General features: G+C 42.2%; 1 pseudogene across 1 annotated transcript; it reads right to left on the bottom strand.

Annotated features, from left to right (window-relative positions):
• Window positions 1-1,749: 1,749 nt before the first annotated feature.
• On the bottom strand, window positions 1,750-18,530 carry LOC307133468 (tripartite motif-containing protein 46-like; annotated as a pseudogene). Its single transcript has 12 exons — window positions 18,128-18,530; window positions 17,669-17,901; window positions 17,257-17,524; window positions 16,226-16,505; window positions 14,519-14,717; window positions 14,163-14,309; window positions 13,701-13,795; window positions 10,722-10,843; window positions 8,018-8,356; window positions 6,516-6,745; window positions 6,373-6,440; window positions 1,750-4,297 (listed from the first exon to the last, which is right to left on the bottom strand). The product of its transcript is annotated as a tripartite motif-containing protein 46-like (transcript).
• Window positions 18,531-20,475: the final 1,945 nt, after the last annotated feature.

Here is a 20,475-nt window from a genome sequence, read left to right as displayed (position 1 = left end):
AAATATCACCCTCAGCTCTTATTGGGCCATCACACTCCCTAGAGCACTGACTTTAGTGTGTGTGTGTGTGTGTGTGTGTGTGTGTGTGTGTGTGTGTGTGTGTGTGTGTGTGTGTGTGTGTGTGTGTGTGTGTGTGTGTGTGTGTGTGTGTGTGTGTGTGTGTGTGTGTGTGTGTGTGTGTGTGTGTGTGTGTGTGTGTGTGTGTGTGTGTGTGTGTGTGTGTGTGTGTGTGTGTGTGTGTGTGTGTGTGTGTGTGTGTGTGTGTGTGTGTGTGTGTGTGTGTGTGTGTGTGTGTGTGTGTGTGTGTGTGTGTGTGTGTGTGTGTGTGTGTGTGTGTGTGTGTGTGTGTGTGTGTGTGTGTGAGAGAGAGAAAGAGAAAGAGAGAGTGAGACGACGTATAGTCTTGGATTTCTGTCACCAGAAACATAAGCCAAAAGAGAAATCTGCGCTTTTAAAACTTTACATTTCTGAAACATTACATTCCACGAGAGGAAAACATTGGCTAACCCCTCCTTTGGCTCATAGTCTCTCAAAGGGTCTGTCTAAGCTGAAACATACCTAACCACTCGACTTTCTGGTTTCTAACCAATATGGCAACAATTAAAGACATATGTGGATTTTCATATAAGAAGCGTTCTAAAGCAGCATATACAGACATGCATATCTGCATAGTATCAAAACTTATTTGGCCTATTTGGTTCATTTGAATTCTAACCAATTTAATATTGAAAGGAAATTAGGGTGCACATATCCAACCTGATCTCACAGGAAAACTATGTTACGAGGGGGTGATTGGTGATTTTGTACGATGTGAATCATACAAAAACGTTTATTTTTGATTATAAGAGATTATAAGAAAACAAGAATGAATGAAGGTTCGCCCCTAACCCCACCCCTAAACAAACCCATCACCGGGGCGCAAGCAGATCATATACAAACGTAAAAATTAAATTGTACAAATTTAGCCACCAATTCATCAAAACGTAAAATACGAATTGCCATTAGATTGCGTTGACATATCATTTGTTAAATTAAAATAAATAATTTAGAGACTTTATTATTTTCTAGGGATGCACCGAAATTTCGGCCGCTGAAAATGATTGGCCGCAAATGGCATTTTCTGTTTTTGTCCTAAAGAGAAAAACGGCTAAAAATGTGAGCCGCAAATGCCGCCCCGCCACTCAGTGTTCAGCACTCACTGCGCTCAGGTTTCACTCTCGCTTTAGCTGTTATCACTGCGCGGTGTGATGCTCCGCTCAATATTCCGCTCTATGCTAGGGGTTAAACAGATCGTAGTTGACTCGTGATTTGTGATTCGTACAGACCAGGCCCCACGGTTCGCCACGCACGTGTTTTGCTGCGTAATTGTTTCACCATCAATTCGGTACTCGAACGCTGTTAACTGTGTGCACAGCAGCAGAGAGTAACATGCCAGATAGCACGCAAACAGGGAATTGACCAGACACGTCAATTGTCGTTTACGTATTAAATGAATGCAAAGAGTTGAGAAAGAAATCAGATGCGTATCATTATATTGGATCGAAGTCCTTAAAGGGTTAGTTCACCCAAAAATGAAAATTGGCCCATGATTTACTCACCTTCAAGCCATCCAGATGAGCGTAACTGGTGTGCAATGTCGTCAGAAGCTTGGAAGAGCCAGGACTCTGATTGTATTCGTCTGAAAGAAGAATGTCATATACACCTAGGATGACTTTAGGGTGAATAAATCAGGGGATAATTTTCATTTTTGGGTGAACTAACCCTTTAATGTTAATCAAACAACAAAACACAGCTTTAACAAAGATTCATCAATAATTAATGTATACAGTGAACACTATAGGTTTTATATATCGTTTTACAGGCCTAATCATTGCATGCATGTACCTGAATTCACTACACCCCTGAATTTTTTAATTCAGTATCATTAAAATTATTGAATTTCATAAAAAAAAAAAGTCTAATATAAATACAATTATACAAAAATAAGCTAAAAATAAGTTTTAAAAAGCAGTATTTTCGCATCCAGAATTTTCAGTTTCGGCCCAGAATTTTCATTTAGTATATAGATATATGAAATTTTTTTTTTTTTTTCTCATAAAAAATCAACAAATTGGATGACATCACTGTCATACATGTCCACCATCCTCCTGAGGTGGCAGTCTCTGTGTCTCTCACTTCTGAAATCGCTCCATATTCCCTAGTAGTGCATTTTGCCATTCAATATATGGCAATACCATCTATAAATCTATATATGTTTGTGTATATGTGTAGTTGTATGTAAACAGAATAAATACAGTCATACATTTTTGTCTGCAATTTCCTCTGGGTGGTTCAAGTCTTAAGGGGGGGTTTATCCTATCCGGACGGGATTTGATTTCAAAGGACCTCTGAGTTAGCCACAAAGCAGTTATTTTCCGATTTTTGACGAAAAGGAACAACGGTCCATTTGTTCATGAATTGGGCTACAGTGGTTGTTTTTGACTCAACTGGTTCATAAGAGTAATTTGTTAATGAGCTGACTGACTTGGTCCCTCTATATGCTTAATAAAAAATAAAAATAAATGCCATGCACCAATGCAAATGGAAAGTTTTTTTCTTGTTTTCAGATGGGACCTGAATTCCTTTTGCTAGCCAAAAGTTTAGCTAAATGAAGGCATTTGCATCAGTCCCAAGTCTAATCAACCTTGCAAGTGGACTGACGCTCACACATTATATTTAAAGAAACTGCTGCCCCCAGCTGACAAAAATCAGTAACACACCATTCGTTCTGAATATATTCTATGAGATAAGTGATATTACGAATATAATAGAATAAATTTCATTTTCAGAGAATTATTTATTATAATGATTTATTACCAGCAGGCAAAAGCCACCATTCTCTCCAGCAAGATTCAAACTACACTCTAAAGCTTTAAGCTGGACTGAAATCAAGCACATGATTCAAACTCTTAAAAAATATTCTCTACAAGCTTTAGTATGAATTTGCATAATGTGTTTTATAATGGTGGGGTTAGTGCATCACACACACATAAACTTTGAATCACATAAATATTGAGTAAAGCAGTGCACTTCCAATCTATTGCATTGAAGATTTTCATTCTTAAGAAGAAGCTTCACTTAATTCATTTAAACTTTAAATATTTTCCAATTGTCCAGTAGCATATGGGAATTCAAAACAACAATTTGTTTAAGCTATAAGGTGAGTGTGCCCTAATAAATTGCTCAGAAAAAGTCTTTTTATATACCGACTGCAGTCTAGAAGCCACATATTTCAACAAATCAAAATTCTTCTTAACCATCTAAGGCAAAAAACAGCAGCGAGAAGCATTTGGTCTGGCATTAGACGTATGTTGAGTAAATATCTTTGTAAATGCTCATGTTGACAGCTGAAAGAGTTCGACAGATCGGTCTTGACAGCACATGGCTAGAGGTTAAAAGAGCAGATGTTTATGATAGTATTGTGGGTTATAAAATGAGGCCTTGTGTAACAGTCTGGAATTTCTGCTCTGTTTGGAGATTAATAAACAATCACTTTAATAGGTATATTATATCACTATAATATACAGAGTGTGGGGGAAATCTAGTATAAAAAAAACTTTGAGGCACATTTCCTACACAGAGAGATTGGGAAATATATATTTTTGCATATATATTGTGTGTGTATATATAGGTGGATATGCATTTGAAAGTTTTCATGGGTATAACATCACCAAATTCATAAATCAATTGAAGAGGTTTGTAATTCAGCAAGCAGTGCAGCAATAAAGGCGTCTCAAAACGAAAAGAAAAAAAAGCAGAGGTTTATGTTGGGTGCAATTAAAAACAACCGTCTCTTAAAATCGAACTATAAAAACAATAATCAATCAGAGTTCAGTTCAGTTTGGTAACACGTGATTGAATGGTCACTCGTCTTACAGGGGTTTGATTTGCGTTGCGATTGGCTACCAGCTCCTGTAGCTGCAGAGCTCCGCCTCCAATGAAACAGAATGCAGGGCACACGGGGGCGGAGCAGTCCACAGGCCCCTCCCATAGTGGGCGGAGAGAGTGGGCATCGTAAAACGTGACACGACCCTTCTCAAAGTCGAGACAGATTCCTAGTCTCGGAGGCAACGGATAGGTGACGCCAGTTGGCGAAGAAGGGCCATTGCCATTAGTGAAGCCAGACTCTCTGCCGTGATGGGAGTTGGCGGAGGAGGGCAGGTAGATCTTGCCCATGCCCATTGTGAGGAAAGAGAAAGGGGGAGGGGAATCTGACGAATCCTCGGCTCCACTGTCATGGCCGCTGTCTGGATCATATCTATCAGACAGAGAACATGAGGTTAAAGTCAGCATGAAAAATTGTTCAAATCAAGTACCATCCATTTTCCCCTTTAAATATTCTGTGTCACTTTTTGAAATACTGTGTCTTTTAAGTGTCGATTTTGAACATGGAGAATATAGATAAGGGTTTTTTTTAACTGGGGTCCGGGGACTTCTAGGGGGCCACAAGGAAGTGCTAGGGGGTCTGTGGAAATGTTTAGAGACAAAAAATTACAAATAATTTATTAATTTATATTTAAAAAGAAACAATAAAATAAAAACAAATAATAGATTAAAATAAATAAATATTAAATAATAAAAAGAATATAAAAATAAAACTAGATTTAAATGTACATATGAAATAAATAAATTAATAAAATAAATAACATTATTACATTAAATAAATATTATATTAAAATAAAAATATTTTATTATTTTTAGATTAATAATAAATTAATAAAATAGAAATATTGAAAATAGATCAAAATGTATAATAAAAGTTAAATAAAAAATAAATAAATATATTCAAATAAATAATATAGTACTTTAATGAGTAGGGTGGGGAAACAAAATATTTTCCAAATAATATTTTACACATATTTATTACTTTTTTCCACAGTATAAATTGGGTCTTTATACATAAAAAGTTATAGCTGCCTTTTAAATTTTAGGATGGGATCACATGAGATCATATATGGGAGTCAGTGGCAAATAAAAGATTGAAAAGCCTTCATATCATGTGTATAATCTATATATAGAGATCAGTGAACAGAAAGCAAGTCTGTATGGTATTGTATTAATCATTCAAGCGGTCACATTTTGTATGAATTAGGGGTGTAACGGTACACAAAACTGACGGTTCGGTACGTACCTCGGTTTTGAAGTCACGGTTCGGCGCGGGTTCGGTACAGCAGGGGAGAGAAAACTAAATATAATATTGCTTTTTATTTATTTTTATTAAACAGTGGATTACTGAACAAATTTTGTCTGTCCTTAAATGAATTCAATTATAAATAAAAGTTTTTTAAAGATAATGCTGTAAACTATATAGGGAGCTCTTACTTGCACATTAGCTACAATAATATTAAAGGTTAACAACAGAGCCCAAACTATTAGCCTAAATTCAGTTGCTATTTATTTTTAGATATAATAATCAACACTCAAATAACACATTGTATGCAAGCATGTGAATTTCACATAAGGCAGTTATTGCATTAACTTCTAAATCTAATTATAAAATGACGTTTTTACTCCAATTCAAAATCATTTATACACAGTGGCCTGCATTTTCATAACAGATTTATTCAAACATACATTAAATAATCAAGACATCAGGTTAAGTAGAATATAATGAATATATAGGCTAATGTAGTGCATATATTTAGCAAAATAATTCATTTCTCTAGGGAGCTAACAGCTGTGGACACTGAATGACTTCTGAGGTAAATGTAATGCTGCGTGACATTGTTTTAAAGTTTTATTGACGTCTTTCTGCCGCTGAAACACTGTTTGAGCGATTATACGACATACGATACAATGTAACCTCAACATACCTTCATATGTTAATTCATGTTTATTCTTTGACTAGGAAGAAATCGAGTTCCCTCATGCACCGCGCTGCCGCTTGAACTGACGCGTATATACAGTGATCTATCACATCACATCACATTAAAGAGCGTCAAAACAGCATTTACCATTCGAATTTCGTGATAAAATGGACAGAATATGTTCGTGTGGGAACTCAGATTGAAGTATGTTCCGCACGTAAAACAAGCCGACTGTTAAAGACTGCATTCGGTACCGTTCGGTCCACACGTGCAACGTACCGGAAGTCCTGTACCGAAACAGTTCGCTACGAATACGTGTACCCTTACACCCCTAGTATAAATGTATAAATAAGTGAAAGAATGGATATTTTTCATCATTTGGAATTCAGATGTGGTTGGGTTTATTCTTTATAATATAATTTTATAAATATTAGGTGTCATATCTTAACATTAACATATCTACTTTCTCTTCTCATGTTTATTGTCTGTTCTCTCCTTTTGTTCATTTCTGAGATTTTGTACATACCTTGGACTAGCCATATCTTGAGGCAGATGAAACCACTCTTGAAGTTTAGACTCCAGGCCCACTCCAACCTGTAGAATATATTAGGCAAAAGTGATATAGAAGGGAGACATGGTTAATATATTTTCCTTCGTTGCAGAACTTGCCTTGACCAGATATGAGCCTGGCTCCACTGAACATGCCCAATAGTGTCGGCCCTGCGTTATGGCCACGTCACCCACGAGCAGATCCGCTGTCAGGTGACAGGAAGTGAGGGCCCGATCGGCGGCCTGCAGCAGGGAGAGACCGGGCACACTGCGGGCACAACGCTGCTTCTTACTCACCACCAGTCTGTCCGCGTGCAGACCCCAACGAGAGTCCAGGTAAAAATTCAACACTGCCGGGGAGGCGTAGGGAGACAACAGCGAGGGTATATGGGGGAAATTTTGAGGAGGATAGAAGAAGAAGGGAAAGAGGGACACAGAATTAAGGCACCAAACGGAGGGAGGTAAGAGTGGGTGGAAAAGGAAGAATTGAAGCATAGAACAGGAGATATATGCAAAAGGAGGACATAGCATAAAACAGCAATAAGGAAAGAAGACAACTAGCAGGGTGAAATCAAGACTGCAAAAAGGAGGAAGATTTGCGTTCCAGCAGACAGGCAGAGAAGAAAAAGTGTATTTTCTATTTTAATATATTTTAAAATGTAATATTCTTGTGATGGAAAAGCTGTATTTTCAGCATCATTACTACAGTCTTCAGAGTCACATGATCCTTCAGAAATCATTCAAATATGCTGATTTGCTGCTCAAGCAATATTTCTTATTATCAATGTTGAAAACAGTTAATATTATTAACATTTGTGAAAAATGTGATACATTTTTTCCCAGGATTCCTTAATGTATCGAAAGTTTAAAAGAACAGCCTTTATATACATTTGCAGATGTCCTCACTGTCACTTCAAGAATTAATGTTTTACTCATAATTAATATTTTTTTCTTTTTAAACTTTTACTGTGCACAATGAATAGGCTTTTATGACTAAAACAAGTGAAGGTGTTTAAAACAAGGAAAAAAATTGGAGAGAAAAAAATTATTATAATTTATTCTATAATATTAATAATTAGCTACATTTGAAAACACTCAGAAGCTATTGTTACTATTTTGTTGTGAACATCTGCCTTCTGTTTGGATGTTGCAAACCTTGGATTATTATTTGTACATGGGCCTCCATTTAATGTGTTAATATTAATAAACATTACACAGCATTAAAGTTAGCTTGTGGCCACATTTACAAAGCGGATGGGTCAACATTCACATCAGATGAAAATATTTCACTACGTCGAGGGTTTCGGGTGGAAAATAAACATTGGTGGATTGAAGAATAAATGGCTCAAATAATAAAAAGATGAGGGAAATGTAAACAAGAATAAAGATACAATAACAGAAAGAGTTTTAAGGACTATTAAAAGGGAACAGGGCAGGTGGCAGTAAACAGCTGTTGTCAGTAAAACTGGGAAACAAAACATGGAAAAACCAATGGTTGTAGAGACAAAGAGAGATGGGAATGGATAAAAAAGAAAAAAGATAAAGAGAATAGATGAGAAGATGAGTATCATTTGGGAATGAATTCTGTTTGTACTATGTTTTGAGTTGAAAACCCTTCGTACCTGGAGCTGGTGGTGTGTGTAAATATACTTCCTCACTGTATTCTCCGAAGCCGGCCTTATTGCAGCCCCTCACCCTCAGCACATACACACTGTCCATCTCCAGCCTGTCAATCACCGCGCAGGTCCCGGTCACCTCCTCCAATCTCTGCCAGCCCCAGCGAGCGGCAGCCAATCCCCCGTGAATCCCCCCTCTTGCTCCGCCCCCTGGCACCACCCCACGCCGTCGGAACTCCACAGAAAAATGCCAGGCAGGAGTGGAGTCTTGAGGCAACCGCCAACAGAGGAAGAGCTGGTCGTAGGCAAGGGTTCGCTGGGTGTCAATCACAGGAGCGTGAGGGGCTGATGGGATAGGTCATTTTCGGTTAGATTATGTGACACTGCAGACAGTGTTTTCTGTCATTAAACTTTCTTCATTTATAAAAATCAGGCAATAGGGATTTTTCCCTATATTTTCTAATACATTTATTTCATGCACGGATTGTTTCTGATAGCGCTGCACAAGCTCACGGCACCATCTGCGGGACACCCTTAGCATGTTAGCCAGGGTTCAAAGCACCAAAATTGGTACTTGTCAGTTGCTTCGTGTAAAGTAAATTTTGAATTAACTTTGACATTGCATGGTTGTGGGAATGTGAGCTGGCTTAGTGCGATCACTAAATCACAATGGTTGTTATGTAGTCATATAAATATAGAGTCTGACACACTGACTTTTAATAAAAGCTTGATGTTTTAAAGTTTGAAAGCAAAGAAATTAAGACAAACATAGTAACTTTACTGTTGTTTTTTAAAATAAAATGATAATAATGATAATAATTATAATTATTAGTATTAATAATAACACATCTAGTAATACTTTTATTACATTTTTATAAAATTGTATTATATTATAAAATAATATATTATTATGATTATTAAATACAAAAAAATTGTACTTTGACAGTAGGCTACAATAGTATGTATTGTTGCAATAGTAAGTTCTATTTTTAAAAGTTGTTTTATTAATCTAATACAGATACAGATTGTTTTATTTAATGTCATGTCAGCATCTAAGGCTATTTTCATGGCAAAAATTCTATTACAAAAATACAAATATCATATAAATACTATTAATTTAATAAAATATATTTTTAATAATAATAATAATAATTGCAGTGGAGGGTCAGCTTTTCCTTCTTTTTTTGTCTTTATCTGATCACATGCCTGAAAAATTCAGAAACATTTTGTAGAAAATAAAGATTCTGAAAACTTAAAGCTGCATTATGTAACATTTTTGCAGTAAAATATCCAAAAACCACTAGGCCAGTGTTATATATTTTGTTCAGTTGAGTACTTACAATTGTTTCCAACTATTTGTAAATCGTGAGAAAATTGCTATTTTAATCAAGGAACCGGGACGTGTGAGGGAGTCGCCTTTCAATTGTGTCATATCTCCGTTACCCTCGGTTTCCGGTTTTATTTTGCTGAAACGCTTTACTCTTACTACAGTGTGCAACAAGTGTCATGGCAGCCGCCGAGCGAACGCATAGAGTTCCATAATTTTCAACACACTCAAATGTATCTAATATGATAAACAGAGATGCGTTACCTCATACTCATGACTGGAAAAGCGGAAATGGTGCCGGCGACTGTGGCATAATAAAAGTCCCGCTGCTCGTGAGGCGTGGGTTGCGTTCATCTTATTAAAGGTGCACTAGGTGACTTTTCCGTCCGCTAGAGGTCGCCTATTCAAAACAAAGGTGTAGTTTGATGACGTCAAGTTTGAGCGCAGAATCTTGGGACATGTGGTCTTCACCTCGCAGCCGGTGGAAAAGAATCGGGATAGGACTCGGGCAGAAATCATGTTCATGGATGCGATTATTAACGTTACTGTAGTATGAAGCAGAGCAGGACCGAGTGTTGTGGAGCTGAGCAAGGCCACTCGAGTGATTGTTAATAAGATGAACGCAACACACACCTCACGAGCAGCGGGACTTTTATTATGACACAGTCGCCGGCGCCACTTCCGCTTTTCCAGTCATGAGTATGAGGTAACGCAGCTCTGTTTATCATATTAGATACATCTGAGTGTGTGTTGAAAATGATGTTATGACGTTACTCTGTGCGTTTGCTCGGCAGCTGCCATGACACTTGTTCACACTGCAGTGAGAGTAAAGCGTTTCTGTAAAATAAAACCGGAAACCGAGGGGAACGCAGATATGACGCCATCGACAGGCGACTCCCTCACACATCCCGGTTCCTTGGTTAAAATACCAATTTTCTCACGATTTACAAATAGTTGGAAACATTTGGGATATTGTAAGTACTCAACTGAACAAAATATATAACACTGGCCTAGTGGTTTTTGGATATTTTACTGAAAAAAATTTACATAGTGCAGCTTTAACAATTGCTCTAGCGGCCTTGCTCAGCTCCACAACACTCGGTCCTGCTCTGCTTCATACTACAGTAACGTTAATTATCGCATCCATGAACATGATTTCTCCCCGAGTCCTATCCCGATTCTTTTCCACCGGCTGTGAGGTGAAGACCACACGTCCCAAGATTCTGCGCTCAAACTTGGCGTCATCAAGCTACGCCTTTGTTTTGAATAGGTTACCTCTAGCGGACGGAAAAGTTACATAGTGCACCTTTTAAGGGGTAATAATAATTAAGCCCTGTTGTACTCTACACATTTACAAGTGTCTGATTATTTGAGTTGTCCTACCCTGAATGAAGTTCAGGTCTGTGAGGAGTTTGAGCTCTCTGGAAACATCAAGCTGGAAGTGACGGAACGAGGGATCAGCAGAGAGAGAAAAACGCTGCATAGATTCACTAGACTGGGCCAATCTGAGAAAAAGAGCAATAGCCTAATAGTCCACTGCTTTCAAATTATGCATCCCTGGAATGTTTTAGTGCAGAATGACATCAATGCATCCCATTTTTATTCATGTTTTCAAAAGCTTTTAAAAGCCATTGTGTTGTTATGTATTGTTTATGCTCAAGGGATGATTAAATCACGGTCATCCCGAAGAAAAACCAGCCCGGTCAGAGTAAAAATACCTCCCTACAGAAGTATCATCCACAATGGAGTGTGTTTACTAATGATTTCCTGGCTTTCAAGAGTTTATAAACTACAGATCTAAGACATGTGTCACGGGTGACAAAATGCTGGGGAAAGCGGAACCTTTCTTTCTTTCCATGTTCCCCGAGGGGAATTATTTTGGTGTAACACCTCACTCCAGTTCCAGGTGTAGCAGAGATATTGGCTGCGTCCCAATTCGCCTACTTATACTACGTCCTAAAAGTATGTACTCTTTTTGTGAAGAAAAAGTACATACTTTTGAGTGTGTAGCAGAAGAGTATGCAAGCTTTTGGGACATACTACTTCGTCACTCTTACGTGAGTCCCGTCACCGTTTAAACTGCCCTGTCAATCATCGTCACAGTTCAAATCCCCCACTTTCAATTTAATTTCCTACCGTCTCGGAGAGAAATGTAGCCTTTCGTGGGTCTTTAGACTCCTCTCATGTGTTTGCAAAGTTAATGGCCAAACGTATCATTACAAAAGTTCTCAATGCTGCTGAAGGAGAAATATAATGTGGATAATATTGAATAAATATCTTTTCGTCCGGTTAAATACTGATAATTGCTCACTCAAACCACTTTATCTAATCCTCTCCACTTAACCGTCAGACTCGCGTAACCGTCATGTTTGTAGTTTTTTAAACACTTTTTATCCGCGTTTGTAGTTCTAATCGAATCCTCGTCCATCTCACAATGGGTTGTGGGCAATATCAGCCGTTAGAGTGCGCATCGATCTGCACTTCGGATTCTGACCGGAAATAGTAAACCATCCGGGAATCTTTTGAATACTTTTTTCAACATACTAAGATTTGGGACATACTAATTCTTTTTTCGAATACTATTTAGTACGGATAGTATGCGAATTGGGACGCAGCACTTGTCCAACCTAATTACTGCTGATGCACGGCAGGTGTGAGAGAGAGAGGAGCGGTGTTTGCACAGGCTTTCCGCTTCACAAGAGGAGGATAAAAGAGCCATTCAGAAGAGAAGAAGGAGGCCAGGGTTGAGGTCGAGCTGGTAAAAGTCAATCGGTGTTCAGTTAATCAGCTGTTTGGCTGGGTCTCTGTCGTTGTTTCTTGGGGTAGAAGATCTCCTGGTTGAGCGCTTACATTGGACGCTGTAATCCTGGAAATTCGTGTAAGTGATTAACTGCCATTAGAGTCTGTCGTTTAGAGCTGCTTGTGGAATATTACTGGATTGAACTGCTGCTTGGATCTGTGCCGGAAGAGGAAGAGAGAAAGATAAGTGAATTAATTACATCGTTGAATCAAATGTAAAGCTGGAAGAAAAGACTGTGAATGTGAAATTTACTATTGAGGAGGACATCTTCAGATACGCTGGAGAGGAATTGAGAGTTGAATATTCCCATCCAAATGCATGGATGAAGCGAGGCTTCTGATCAGCCCTACTGTGTGAGTGATTTGCAGTTGTTTGCCTTACCTGATGCACGCTGAATTAATGCTGTGGATTTGTAGTGAACACGAGTGCTGTGTGCTATGCTGAGAAGAGTCTCCCAACGCCTGCTTCCATTCTTGTGAAATTATCTACTTGTCCCCATCCAAATTCCAGAACGATACAACTGAACTGGTGAAGTAATGCTTTGTATTATTCTCTCTTCCACTGAGTATTGTCGTGAAGTAATCCCTCATTGAAGGCTCCTGTTAACCCTCTCTCTCTCTGAAATTACAAGTCTCGTGAAGAACCGTATGGCTGTGGAAAAGTCTGAATTGTTATACGTATTGATGGAGCTCTGAAGATGTACAACATCGCTGGTAAAGCTGCCTATTGAGTCTCTCGCTAATGTCTGATGAAAGTGTCTGATGTTGAGGGAAGAGTCCCGCAGATGTGCAGCAACGCTGTGAAGTAAGTTTTAAAGTCACAATTTCCCGTTCATGTTCTGATGAGAGAATCTGCTGTTGAGAGAAGAGACATTACCTGTTCCTTACTGTTTGAGTCCTGCAGATGTGCAGCAACGCTGTGAAGTGAGTTTTAAAGTCACAATTCCCCTCTCACGTCCTGATAAGAGAATCTGCTGTTAAGAGAAGAAACCTTACCTGGTACCTACCGTCTGAGTCCTGCAGATGTGCAGCAACGCTGTGACGTAAGTTTTAAAGTCACAATTTCCCGTCCATGTTCTGATGAGAGAATCTGCTGTTGAGAGGAGACATTACCTGTTCCTTACTGTTTGAGTCCTGCAGATGTGCAGCAACGCTGTGAAGTGAGTTTTAAAGTCACAATTCCCCTCTCACGTCCTGATAAGAGAATCTGCTGTTAAGAGAAGAAATCCTACCTGTTACCTACCGTCTGAGTCCTGCAGATGTGCAGCAACGCTGTGAAGTGAGTTTTAAAGTCAAAATTTCCCTCTCACTTCCTGATAAGAGAATCTGCTGTTGAGAAAGTGAACATTACCTGTTACTTACCGTTTGAGTCCTGCAGATGTGCAGCAACGCCATGGAGTAAGCCTTCCTAGCCACTATCGCTCCATTGTCCCCCGAAGACAGTGGAAAATCGTTCCAGCGGCTACTCTGGTCCAATAGCCTGAGAAATCAGGAGTTGCTCATTCTTTCCTCAAGTTGATTATTATTCAATAAAGACTATTATTTTTGAACTCAATTACTTGCCTCCTCCTTTGTCCGTTTGTTGCGTGCCTGTGGTGTCGGCTCCTCACGGTGGTGTCTGGAGTCAGGGGCGGCTGGTCATCCGAGTCCGCCCCGGCCTGCGCCGGTGACACATGCAATGAATCGAGTTGCACATCCCAGCTAAACAAACTGAACACCATTGTGCAAAATGTTTGAAAGGGATAAACTCATCTGATCACATGACTTTTCCCCATTGTTCCCCAAGGTGATCCTTACTCTATTCTACACACTTATAGTGTGGTACTACTTTGGCACTGCCATTAGGGGGCACTGTTGGTTCATTAAATTACATTACAGCTGTTTTATCTACATTTGTTTTTGTTTTTTGCCCACCCTTAGCTTTTAATAAATACATTTATTTAGAAGAAAAAACATGGCACTTTAATATGATACATTAATTTATTCCAGATACACTATTAAAGGAGAAGTGAATTGAAAACCTACCTTGAGACTCTGGTAGGCTTGGGTGACGGGTGCGATCTTGTGACCCGTATGAACTCAGCGCAGTTTACAAAGTGAACAAAGAAGCATCTGACATGACTTGCAGTAAAACTGCAGCCTCTCCTGATCATGTTCTGGACATGTCAACACCTAGAGAGATGGAAAACTTTATGATGCCCTATCGAAAAAATTTGCATCAGTATATTTAGTTTGCAAATATTCTGTTTCACTTGGAAATGCGTCATATTATGGAAGTCAAATGGCTCGCGAAGGCAGTTTTCATGTTAAATAATTTAGTGAGATAGGGTATGAGAGATAACCAGGTAGTAATCCTGGCAGGCACAGAAGAAGCAGCTCACCTTTGGCCTGAAGTTCAGGGTGGGCTGAACGTGTTCGTGCTGGGCGCGGGGAGTCCCCCAGGGGTGGTAGAGTTTGAAGCACTCATTACAGAAGCTGGCTCTGCAGTCTGAACAGCCTTTAGTGGCCTCCAGGGCCTGTGGGGTTTTACAGAACTGACACATCACAGCCACACTGCCCAGACTCACTGTGTGTCTGTACCTAAAGAAAGCAAGAGAAAGATGCAGATCCTACAGTAAGGCATTCGTTTGTTTGCCTGTATGCAGGTTTTATTAATGTAAATATAGTAATCACACTGGGTAGTTGTGTATTTAGATTCTATTTAAGATTATTAGGTCACTAATCAAACAACTAAATAAGTTTTATTTTATTGAGTTATATTATATTAATTATATTATATTAAAGATCACATTTAAGATTACTATCTCATTAATCAAATAAGTAAATAAGTATAAACGCAGCAAAATACACTATTGCCAAAAGTATTGGGACACCCCTACAAATCATTGAGTTCAGGTGTTCCAATCACTTCAATGGCCACAGGTGTATACCTAGGCATGCAAATGCTTCTACAAACATTTGTGAAAGAATGGGTCGCTCTTAGGAGATCAATGAATTCAAGCGTGGTACCGTGATAGGTTGCCACCTGTGCAATAAGTCCATTCATGAAATTTCCTCATTACGTGCGCTCAAATCCCGCTCCGACATGAAATTTCTCTGTACTGTAGCCTACTATAGGCTGCTTGTTGTAGATATTAAAACGTCTCAGGTTACTTGTGTAACCTATGTTCTCTGAGTAGGGAACGAGACGCTGCGTCACTTTATGACGAAATGGGAACGCCCTCTGGGTGTGCCGATTGTCTGAAACCCTTATAAAATCACGCCAATTCATTGGCTGATGGCGCGGGCGCCACCCCGATGCTCTTACGTCGCCACATTATACTGGCACACGCGCCATCTGCTCCTCAGATGTCTCTGCCGAAAAGGAAGGCCTGTCAGCAGCGCGAGGAGCTTGGCAGCGGACGCAGCGTCTTGTTTCCTACTCAGAGAACATAGGTTACACAAGCAATCTGAGACGTTCTCTTTCATAGGTTCACTCGAAGCTGCGTCACTTTATGACGCAATGGGAACGATATACCACACGCCAAGCTAAAGCGCTGCCATATCTGGCTCAAAGAATACCAGATAACCTGCATGGCCAGATTAAGCAGATAGAACATGCGAACCCAGAGCCATGTCGAGATCCAAACTATAGAACCTCACAAAAGTGTGCGCTGAGGACCAACCTGCCGCTACACAAATATCCTCTAGAAGAGCCCCTCTAAAAAGCGCTTGAGAGGAAGCCACACTTCTGGTAGAGTGTGCCCTAATGCTAAGAGGTGAAGGTATACCACGCACCTCATATGCCAGCGAAAACTTTGGGCACATAACCTGGCCTAGGTCTTAAGGTTACTTTGATTAGACCAGGAGCAAAATCCATACAGGTCCCACTAACAGAGTGGGCCTGTAGGTCGCCCACACGCTTCAAGGAGGATAATGCTAGTAAAAGAGAAACCTTGAGAGTCATAATCCGCTCCGTAACTGACTCCAAGGGCTCAAAGGGAGCCTTTGTTAACCCCTCCAGGACAACTGAGAGGTCCCAAGAGGGAATACCAGAGGATTGTGCTGGCCTCAGGCGCCTAACCCCTCGCATAAAAGAAGAAACTAACCTATGCTTGCCTAGAGGGACTTCATCCAACTCCCTACTAGCAGCGATGGCAGCGACGTAAACCCTAAGGGTGGTAGCTGCTGCTCCAGCGGCAAACTTTTCTTGCAGGAATTCCAGTACTGAACCCACCAGGCAGTTAACCGGATCCACCGCATGGGATGAGCACCATGACTCAAAGACCCTCCACTTGGAGGAGTAGAGCCTCCGAGTGGAAGGAGCTCTCGCATCCGCAATGGTCTCCTGAACATCAGCAGGAAGACCAGTGTCTAGAGCTACTGACCCTTGATGGCCATACCCACAACTTCCAAATTTCCGGGTGAGGATGCCAAATCCTGCCCTGAAGCTGGGACAGTAGGTCCTCTCTGATCGGGATCTCCCAGGGGGTAGAATCCAGGAGGAGAACCATCTCCGAGAACCAAGTCTGGGACGGCCAGAGTGGAGCCACAAGCAGGAGGCTGACCCCGCTCGCTCTCACCCTGCACAGAACCGCTGGAATCAGTTTGATGGGCAGGAATGCATAGAGTTTCAGATTTGGCCATGGATGCGCAAACGCATCTATCCCCAACGGAGCTGGGGAGCTCAGAGAAAACCAGAGCCAGCACTGGGACGACTCTTTCGAGTCAAAGAGGTCCACCTACAGTTTGAGGGTTCAGCATCCATTCCCCCGACCTGAGAAAGTGCCGAAGGGGCAGGGCCAGTTTATGTGCCAAGAGAGAACTTCCCCTTCCCAGACCCCGCATGCTGGTCTGCCGTTGAATACCTCACCCCAGCCGGTTTGAGAGGCGTCCATCGTGATCATTTGGCGACGGAAAACAGCCCCCATATTGACCCCCCTCCGAAGAAAGAGAGGGTCCCGCCGTACTGATAGGGTGCGGAAGCAGCCACGTGACACCTTCAGTAGGCGAAGGGCCGATCCTGTTGATCGAGCACCTGAGCGTTTCATCCACCAGAGGAAAGGCCTCATGTGGAGCAGTCCCAGGGGAAGCACCGGGGAAGCTGCGGCCATGAGACCCAGGAGCCTGCGACACATACCCACAGAAACATGATGGCCGAGCCTGAAGCGGGCCAAACATGTTACAATACTGGAAATCCGAGCAGGGGCCAAGCGGGCCTGCATCAGAACAGAATCCAAGTGAACTCCTAAGAAGGTGGTCTGCTGAGCTGGGGTGAGAACACTCTTGTCTGTGTTCACTCTCAAGCCAAGAGACTGAATGTGCTGAAGAGCGACATCAAGAGTCACCAACTCCCTGGAGTGGGCCAGGATGAGCCAGTCTTCCAGGCAATTGAGTATACGGATGCCCTGGAGCCTCAACGGGGCCAGAGCAGCATCCATACACTTCGTGAACATCCTCGGCGACAGGGCGAGGCCGAAGGGAAGGACTTTGTATTGATAAGCCCTCCCCTCGAAGGCAAATCTGAGAAATTTCCTGTGTCGTCGGACAACCTGAACATGGAAGTATGCATCTTTCAGTTCTATCTTAACGAACCAGTCCTCCGCACGTATCTGTGACAAAATAGTCTTGAGTGTTAGCATCTTGAACTTCCCTCTGTAGAGGGCAAAGTTCAGACGGCGAAGGTCAAGAATGGGACGCAGTCCGCCGTCCTTCTTTGGAACCAGAAAATAACGGCTGAAGAAGCCACATTTTGCTTCCGCTAATGGGACCTCCTCTATCACCCCTTTGAGGAGGAGAGAAGTAAGTTCCTGTTGTAGAACAGGAGCCTCTGAGGCGCTGTTTACTACAGTTTAAATGACCCCGTCAAAGCGAGGGGGGTTGCGACAGAACTGGAGTGTATAACCGGACTGAATTGTGCGGAGGACCCAGGATGATACCCCTGGCAGAAGCTTCCACTCGTGGGAGAAATGTGACAGAGGAAGTGGGGTGTTGAAGTGCGGTGGACATACCTGAGGTGGGGTGTCGAGCTGAACCTTGAAGGGAGGCGTGGCCATCAGTGAAGGAGAGCACGTGGCGTCCTGGCGTGGAGTGGGACGATGTCACGGCCAGAGTGGGAAAAGTAGGCCCCACTGGTTCCCGGAGAAGACCGAATGTGTCTCCGTCTGAACGAGTGGCAGATGGTGAGCCAATCAGACGTGAGGGGAGAAAGCAAAAAGCGTCTCTGGCGTGGGTCAGGCCAGTTCTGCATTTTGAAGCGCGCTGGGCGGCGAAAGTAACAGAGCTGGATAAGGAGAGCTGGTGAGAGGCGGGCAGAAACGCCTGCGAGGTCTGACCCAGCCTCGGACGTGAGCCGGAGCTGATCGTGGTGGGTGGGGGGTGACCCTGGTCGCTCGTCCTACTGGTGAAATCCATTCTGCGGAGTCCAGCGCACGTGCTCGCGGGAGAGAGGGAGAGAAAGGGCGAGGCCCGTCTGCTCGCACTCCACATCCTCGAGTTCTATATCCAAACCCCAGGTCGTGGATCCAAGAGAGGCCTGCGCAGCTTCGGGAGCGCAACGGGGAAAAACGTATGACTCCCTCTCAAAAACCGCGAGCCTCGAGTGGAGGGTTTTGAGAAGGAGGTTATCACAAAATTTACATTTTGAAGACCCCTGAACCACCTCGCACGCGTGTGAAAACCCCAAACATTTGACACACTTACTGTGGGGGTCGTAATTCGCGATGAAGCGAGTGCACGGCGGCACGCAATGACGAAATTCCATGGCACTTCACCGCAAGGAGAACAATGTTCCACTATCCACAGTCGCTGAAGTGCTGGTGATAAAAGTTGAATGAAATCCGAGATATTTGGGCCAGAAAAACCGAAACCGAAGGGCATGAAATGGCAGCTTCGTGAAGGCAGAGAAATCTGAAGAGCAGATGGCGCGCTCGCCAGTATAATGTGGCAACATAAGAGCGTCAGGGCAGCGCCCGCGCCATCAGCCAATGAATTAGCGTGATTCTATAAGGGCTTCAGGCAATCGGCACACCCAGAGGGCGTTCCCATTGCGTCATAAAGTGACACAGCGCCGAGTGAACCTATAAAAGATAACTCAAATTCTCAGTTCCACGCACATGTCCGGGAAACTCATGAATAATCATGCAAGCTCTGCCCACTTAAACAGAAAATCTCAGAAACCAAAAACCTTGTAACACCGGATCGCATATAAGGACAATGATATGCCAAGCTTTTGAAACCATGTTCGAACAGTGGAGAATAGCAAAGGACAGAGTGCATGTTGTGCTCATGGATATAATGCACGCAATATGATCAAGGCGATGGAGGAATGTGGGCTTGCAAGCTTGGGCTGTATGTCACACGCCTTACAGCTCACTGTAAACGAGGCTGTGCTGAGCCAAAAAAGCATCACAGACTGTGTTTCAATCTGCAGGAATATGGTAGGTCACTTCAAACACTCCCAACTTGCCACCTCCCATCTTAAAGACTTACAAAAACAACTGGGCATGAAAGAAACAAGGCTTCAACAAGATGTGCCCACAAGATGGAACAGCGCATTCTATATGCTGAGAAGTTTGTTGGAGCAGAAGCGAGCCCTTGCTAGCCTGGTCCTACCCGACTCTCGTATATTTAATTTGTACTCTCCATAGACCTTTCTCACAAAAACAAAACCGGAAATACGTAATCGTTGCGGAACCGGAGTTCCTGTCAAGCGCCAACACATCAGAAAAGCATAACGTTACCCGGCCAAGAGAAAATAGATCAGCGAGTCTACACAACTTCGCTAATGGATTTGCCAAATAATTACATTTGATGAAAATGAACAATTAGGCCTATTTGCATAAGTCTCATATTACGTAGCTATAAAGAACGTCTCGGTTACGGATGTAACCCTCGTTCCCTGAGGAGGGAACGGAGACGTAACGTTAGTGACTAACGAATGGGGGTTTCGCTTAGAAGCCTATCATCTTCGAGCTTAGAGAAAACGCCCAATGGCGTGCCAATGCCATGGGGCATGCGGAATTTGCATGCGTAACTCCGCCTCACCGCGTGAGTATATAAGGAAGTACGAGGCAATATCGCATTATGTTACCTGCTTGAGGAGCCAAGACTGAACTCCTGCGTTCCAGGTAGCACAGCTGATGTGGCAACGGGACGTTACGTCTCCGTTCCCTCCTCAGGGAACGAGGGTTACATCCGTAACCGAGACGTTCCCTTTCGTTCAGTCACTACGACGTAACGTTAGTGACTAACGAATGGGGGTCCCAATATAATCCCGCCACTCAGCTGTCTTCCAGTGCCCTGCGTAAGTGTGAGTACCCTGTCGTAAGACTAGTACGGACGAAGGACTCCCACTTAT

This window comes from Gobio gobio (assembly GCF_949357685.1).
Source record: "Gobio gobio genome assembly, chromosome: 11".
In the NCBI taxonomy this organism is placed as follows: Eukaryota; Metazoa; Chordata; class Actinopteri; order Cypriniformes; family Gobionidae; genus Gobio; species Gobio gobio.
Note: the sequence above shows the minus strand (reverse complement) of the source record. Positions and strands in the feature narration are given on the sequence as shown.